Source organism: Euprymna scolopes, chromosome 14 (assembly GCF_053919585.1).
Source record: "Euprymna scolopes isolate OS-2025 chromosome 14, ASM5391958v1, whole genome shotgun sequence".
In the NCBI taxonomy this organism is placed as follows: Eukaryota; Metazoa; Mollusca; class Cephalopoda; order Sepiida; family Sepiolidae; genus Euprymna; species Euprymna scolopes.
This window is the reverse complement of record NC_136495.1, coordinates 109,557,119-109,565,592: the sequence shown is the minus strand read 5'-3', so window position 1 is coordinate 109,565,592 and position 8,474 is coordinate 109,557,119.

Genomic DNA, 8,474 nt, shown 5'->3' with positions numbered 1-8,474 from the left:
GGCGTGTGAGAGTGGACCCCCTGGGGAATACGCAAACGGCGTGCCTGTCCGACAGGTACTGGGCCATTGACTTGCTTTGCACTTATCGGGCTAATTGTCAGGAACGGATTCTTGACTTAAACTTTCTACTCAGGTCTCCAAGCAAGCGACGCAGCGAGGAGACCAAGTCTGCACCATTAAAATAATGGGGGTGCATAGTAATAGGGTATCAATTATCAATTTTAAGCCGGTATAGAAGTATATAATATGTATATGATTCATGGTTATTTTATGGTGGTGGGCGGTGCTCGCATGCTTATCTTAACAAAAAAAAAAACAGTTTCTTTTTAACAGAGACAAATAACGACCCCATAACTGGCGTGGATAAAGTTTATTTCGCCGAATCTATCAGTAGTGAAAGATTGTTGTTGTTTATTTATTTACTGGTTAAACTCATCTGGACTGATAAAATCTAAGATGGTGTGTGTATGTGGGCATATATATAAACAACGGAGTGATGAATGTACAAATACACATACAGTAGAACCGCGGGATAAGGCTTTTAAAAATTAGAAACAATGTACAGTACAGTATATAATAGTATATATATAGTATAGTATAGTATAGTATATATTTATATATATATATATATATATATATATATATATATATATATATATATATATATATATATATTAGAAACAATATACAGTACAGTATATAATAGTACAGTAAATAATACATATGTATATAATCACACATATAATATATGTAATATATATATATATATATATAGATAGATAGATAGATAGATAGATAGATAGATAGATAGATAATAAATTGACATTATAAATAACACCGTGACCAGAAGCCGAAAAAATATCGTATTTTACATCGTAACCTAAAAAAAACGTATCCTAGTATCACCGTATCCTGGGGTTCTACTGCATATGTATATATGGTGTGCATATATATATATATATATATATATATATATATATATATATATACATATATATATATATATATATATATATATATATAAACTGCGTCAATCGGTTTATTGCAGATTAGTAAAATATCAATATTTCACTAAATATACATCACAAATAAATGAAAATTGTATCATCAAATGACTATTTCAAGGTTAGTTATTTCCCAAAATTTTATTCAAATCCATGCGATATTCACGAAGTTATGACATTTTATTTATTATCAAGTAATTTATACTGCCCTTCGCTTTATTGCAGGTCTTTTAAAATGTCACGAAAATGGGCGATTAACGGTTATCGAAAAGGAAAGGATTGTTGCTGGACTTACAGTAGGATTGTTCATCAAAGATATTGCTATGGAGCTGGAAAGGGATCCAAGAACTTTTGTTTCATTCGTGAACAACCCAACACCAAATCCAGAAAGGATAAGGCCACCAGGAGAAACCTTTCATATCGTGATATTCGGAAAATTCGTATGGAAGTCAATCGAAACCCAAACAGTACCAGTGCTTCTATTTTTGCATAAGCTGAAATCGCTTCAAGATCCAGGCAGGCCCGATGTAAAGTGTTGAATGAGATGGCAAGGATCATCAAAACTATTCCAAGGCCTCCATTGTGCAAACAACATAGGGAAAAACAAAAGGCTAGGGCACAGAATTACATGAGAATGGATGTCCAACGTGTCCTATTTATAGATGAGATCCGTCCGACTCTTGACAGTCCGGATGAATGGGCCAAAGTTTGGAATTCAAACGGAACTCCAACCCCTTACAGAGTTCATCGCCAACACGGAGGTGGAGGCATCATGTTTTAGGCGAGAATCATTGGGGATAAGTTGGTTGGACTATTCTAAGTTCAAGGGGGCGTAAAACTTCCCAGCAATGCGTACGCGGCCTTTTTGGATATACATTTGTCACGTTGCTTTCAGATGATTTTTATGCTTGACAATGCACCATCCCATTCTGCTAGGGCGATTGCATCCTCCCTTGAATCTATGGGCTTCTATAGAGAAACCATCATGAGCTGGGCACTGTGTTCTCCGGATCTTAACCTCATTGAACATCTCTGATCAATATTGAAAAAAGGTGTTTATGAGGAAGGAGAGCAATTTACTTCAAAGGATGCCCTGTGAAGGAAAGTAGTTGATATCGCCAGAAACATAACCCCTTTTCAGATCAAACAATTGACTTCTTCGGTGGACAAAAGCTTGTTAAAAGTTATTTTTAAAATATGATGGATATGGCGATTAATAATTCATTTATTTGACGCTTAGCACCTGCGATGTATTTTTTTTTATTCTTCTCTAACAGAAAAATATGATAAAAAGTAAAGCTTTCATGGTTAAACATTGTATTTTTGATATAATACAACATTTTAAGAGACCTGCAATAAAGCGATGGACAGTGGAAATTCCACGATAAAAAATAAAATGTCATACCTTTGTGAATATCGCATGAATTTGAATAAAATTTCGGGAAATGTCTAACCTTAAAGCAGTCATTTAATTATACAATTTTTATTTTTGTGACATATATTTAGTGAAATATTGATATTTTACTAATCTGAAATAAAGCGATTGACGCATTTATATGTGTGTGTGTGTATTTATTTATATTAATCGACATACAGTCCTGTTTCATTGTATCACAACTCATCACTGCCGCTAGACTAGCACCTCCCCCAAGCCGAGGATTGAACCTAGAACCATCGCGTTGACAGTCAGCAGTTCTACCGATCGACCTTCGGGAGTAGCGCCCGTAAATAATCTCGCTAAATGTCTATTTAAACAAACATCCGTCCACCACTTGTACTGTGCTCTAACCGCTCATTTCAGTGATTTAAAAACATTATTACAATGATCCAAACATAATTGTCAATGAAAAACCAAGACACGGAATAATAAAATAATGTTAAAAAAAATACACTTTGTAAATATGCATCTTTCTTTCGTTGGAATTTATCAACCCATTTTATATATATATATATATATATATATATATATATATATATATATATGCATATATATATATATATACATATATATATATATATATATATATATATATACTTTTTTTAAATAGACGTGAATACGAGGATACTTTAATTAAACGTCAAATATGAACATGTAAAATTATAGAGGGATAAAAGAAAAGTAAAATGAGATATAGATGTTTAAACAGTTACAATTTAAATTTTCAGTTTTTTTTTTAAATAACAAGTGGGGACTTTCCGTTTTTGCGCCATAATATATATATATATATATATATATATATATATATATATATATATATATATATATATATATATGAAGAGAGAGACAGAGTTAGAGTTCCAAAACAGTAGATATATTTGATATGTAAATATCACAAAAACTAATAAACGTCAACACTAATGAAACTGAACTCGTTTAATGTTTGGTAACTGAAGATTTATACTCTGAAACTCGAATGAAAATTTCAAAGATACGTTCGTTCCATGCAGAATTTCAAAAATGTGCAATACGCTGAAGAAAACAACATGTTTTACCGATGCCGGTGGTCGTCAAGCTCATTTCTCTTGACACAGATAGCGTTCCTCTTTGAACTTACGCTATGCTAAAATCTGTTCACCACTTGCGACTTTTTTTAGCCGATTCACTAACACGTTGCGCCATCATGAAAGGGTGTTTAATACTGAATTGTGAAATCATGTCGATTCTTTCGAAATGCATTATATATATATATATATATATATATATATATATATATATATATATATATATATATATATATATATATAATAAATTCCACAGCCAAACAACGTCGCAGCCCACAAGAGCAATGACAGTCAACGAACCGGAAGTTCAAGACTCGAGTTTCTCCCTCATTTGGGCTCATCAGTTAGACACATCCGAACTCGGATTCGAAACCCGGGTCTGTTGCATGCGCGGCAAGCACTCTACCAACTGAGCAAACGCCCCGCACACAAGAAATTCTATTAACCAACACAGATCAAGCAAACCGCGCCGAAATCCGACTGTGAAATGAACCTACTTCGTCTCGACAAGGGACGCAGTCATCCAACCAGCTAATAACCCCAAGCCGAGTGGAATTTATTATATATAATCTCTCACATTCTGAAAATCATGTATGCATATATATATATATATATATATATATATATATATATATATATATATATATATATACTTTGTTGGTTTTCTTTTAAAGGAGTTGGTAAATAGGAAATCAAATACAACACGTATATATATATATATATATATATATATATATATATATATATATGTATGTATATATGTTTTGAAGCCATCCAACAAAAACAATAAATAATAAACAATTAAAAATGTTTATCGATATATTTCGGCGAAGAAACTCGCCCTTATCAAGTTGATTGGTTATTTTTGTTTTACGGCATATTAACCCTTTTCAGGTTATTTAATGCCGAATCCAAAGATTTTGAAGAAAAATTTTTTAATAGAATATTTGTTGTTTTCAAGTCGGTTTCTATTTAACTCATAGTTGGGACCCTAACAGGTACTACCACTTAAACATATATTAACACTTAAACATATATATATATATATATATATATATATATATATATATATATATATATATATATATATATAGTTGTGTGTGTATGAGCGTCTGCTGTAGTGTTATTTTATAGTATAATGTATACGGCACAATCGCGTTGACACCAAAGTTAAGCCACGTGGAGCCTGGTCAGTACCATTTGGCAATACAAAGCTTGGTATGTAGGAGGATGTCGTAATCCCTCTGCAAAAATTGAAAAAAATCTAACGCCGGCATCTCCCTTAACCTTGACTTGGTGCATCAGCTTGAATAGAAAATCAAACCAAAACTTATGAGGAATATATATTTATGTGTGTGTGTGTGTGTGTGTGTGTGTGTGTGTGTGTGTGTGTGTGTGTGTGTGTGTGTTTTGATTCCAACCTCGGGGATTTTGCTTAAATCATTACAAGTCTTTATAATCGACAGGACAATAAAATTATCCTGCCGATCTCATCAGACAATCGAAGCCAAAAAAAACTTCGAGAAAGATTCTTTTAAATTACAAATGAGCATCAAAAACCCAAGAGTAGGAATACTGGATAGATACGGGAGAGGGAGGAGTGAGAGGGAAAAAGGAAGAGAAAAAGAAAAGGTATGGGGAAAAATATAGATTATATGTAGTTAGAATTGTAATTAAAGATTCCGAATAGCAAAAAAAAAAAGAAATTTAAATTAATTAAAAAGAAGGTAGGAGATTATTTGTTACGAGGAGAAAAAAGAAAAGAAAGGAGAGAAAGGGGAAATACAAAAGAGTAGAAAGAGAGACCGAAACCAATAAATAACGAGGAACAGTATGTGAAGCACGTGTCAGTAAGGGGGGGGGGCAGCAGTAATTTGCGCGTGCCAATACCTCCTAATATATATATATATATATATATATATATATATATATATATATATATATATATATTTCGACGGTAATTCTTGGCCTAAAGACGTAATCCCCCAACGTGGGTGATTACAGAAACATGTATGCACATATGTAGCCATTAATGTTTGTATAAATAAAATTAATATATATATATATATATATATATATATATATATATATATTTCTGTAGAAATATATTTCCTTATAATATATACCAATCCTTATTTAAGAAGCTCAAACAGAGCAATATTTGACAAAAAACTATATTCCAAAAATTATTGATGTTTACCATCTTATAATTTATTCCTTTGATTCAGTTTAATTTTACAATTCTTGACAGTATCTGTTTCGTAGCGCAAAATCAATCACTTAATTATTATATCAATCAGTGAATCTATTATGCCCTTAACTCATCAGAAGAAATAGCAAAAATCAATCCGTCAAAAGGAAATGAAGTGTGATTTGACATGATTAAAATCGAAAATTGGGAGAGAAGCTGCATATGCCATTAATATGTTTCCATTACGCCATTTGGAATTTTATCAAACCAATATATATATATATATATAGGTATTTAATTATTATAATAAAAAAATAATTATGACAGCCCCTTTAAGAAACTCTTTTCTTATGGTTGAGCACTTCCAGTTGAATTAAGTCGGTCAATTTAGCTCTTATGCATAGATCATCGTATAACGATTAGATCACTGTCTGACTAACGTAAAGAACATTTAAAATTAAAATGTTTAAATTCAACGTTATTTCAAGCGGTTAATGGTAGCCCAATGGATGTGCCCTTTGCTAATCGAGCCAGAGATGGCTTGTGTTGCCGAGTTCGAATCTGTCGACTGGTGTTAATCGTGACACCCTGCACTGAAGATCCCCGAAAGGATGAAACACTAGTGTCTGCAGGTATTTAATTATTATAGTAAAAAAAAAGAATCATATATATATATATATATATATATATATATATATATATATATATATATATATATATATATATATATATATATAAACCTGAGTTCCTTCAGCTATAACCGAAACCAAAACTTATGAAGAATTCTTGGTAAAATTATTTATTACAAGAAATGGAAGGTCATAACAATTAAACAACAGTCACTCGGAAGAAAAAAAAAATCTGTATGACACACAATAACGCACAAGTTACCATATTAATATATGTATATATGTATGTGACTACGAGTTTTGTGATTTATGTATATGTAATTGTTTCGGTATCATGTTACAAACGTAACGTGGGTTGGGTCATGGGTTGGTCCGTAGGTACAACGGTAGTGACCGCCTCAGTGGTTCGCAATATTTTCCAGCCCGTGAATCCTTTCATTGTGTATCAGGATAATAGTTCCCTCCTTTGACTTAAATGTTTGACTCGAAATACGATTTGATACTAATAATAATAACTAGTGTTGGGACGATTGATCGGAATCGGGAATCGGATTTTTTGCTTTGAGTGGGAAGATATCGAAATCGGTATTGTAGCGGAAAAAAAATGGTCCATATTTTCACGATACCAAAAACGATTCTTTTAACTGTGTTTTCCTTTTTGTTCCTTTTTATGCTTTTTTTTTTTTTGCTTTTTTATTTTCTGTTTCTCTAAACTTGATTTAACATTGTTGATACAAATGATAAATCGATAAATATTTATTGATCTTTAACTATCAGTAAAATCACAATCTATAGTTCAACACCTAGAATTGTATTTTTACATTTGCGAAAATAGATGCACATATTACATCGTATATTTTTATATAAATATATAAATATATGCACATATTACATCGTATATTTTTATATAAATATATAAATATATGCACATATTACATCGTATATTTTTATATACATATATAAATATATGCACCTATTGCATAGTCGTATATTTTTATACGGCAATCCGAAAATTAAAAGATAAAAACAATCTATAGCTATATATTTAGAGTTTTTAAAAGAATCGAAATCGGTAATTGTATTGGAATCGAGGAAAATTTTGGAATCGTCCCATCAATAGTAAAGTAATAGTAGTAAAAACGCTAGCGGGGATAAAATCCAATAGCGATTGGTGATACACAAACTGTTGTTCTGCCCTTGGGTCCAGTTTGTGTCTGCTCAGATGTGGTGCCAATGCCGCTATCACTCGGAACCTGGAAATTCTCCTCAAGAGTGTGTGGGGGATATTCTAGATTACATATATTATTGTGTGACTACGTGATTAAGCCTAGGTGTGTGTGCGCGCGTGTGTGCGTGTCTTAATGTGTGTGTGTTCATATGTGCGTGTCTTTGTGTGTGCGTGCGTATGTGTGTGTGTATGTGTGTGTGTGTGTGTGTGTGTGTGTGTGTGTGTGTGTGTGCGCGCGCGCGCTTTAATAGCATTTTTCAGAATTAGGAAAATTGATACGTAGCGGTTAGGGCTAAAGTACTATCGGTGTTTCTTAAGATATAGTCGACAGGCCGATTTTATATATATATATATATATATATATATATATATATATATATATATATATAAAGCCGAATGTCTGTGTATGTGTGTGTGTGTGTCTGTGTGTGTGTCTGTGTGTGTGTGTGTCTGGTCACGAATAGGCTCCTATTGGTTGACTATTTTAAAAAACTGATTACATATAATGATAGATGTATTGAGACACAGGAATAGGTATGTTTGATCTGGCAGAACTGTGGTTCATTAGGCAAACTATGACGAAAGTAAAAATAAAATAGATAAACCCCATAATTTATTATACCATACCTGTTCACACTGAAACACTTATCACAATATTCTGTGGGTCTATATTAAAAAAACCTTGTTAAACTTTGTGACATATTTCCATTCTATGGAGGTCAGGTGCGAACGAACACCCCATAATTTTATTATACCATATTTCTTCAAACTGAAGCATAATTATCAAAGTATACTTACGCAGATAGATATGAAAAGTCTTTATTAAAGTTTGTGCCTATTTCCATTCTATGGAGGCCAGACGCGAACGCAGACCCCACAATTTTATTATACCATCCCTATTTAAGTTAAAACATACTTAT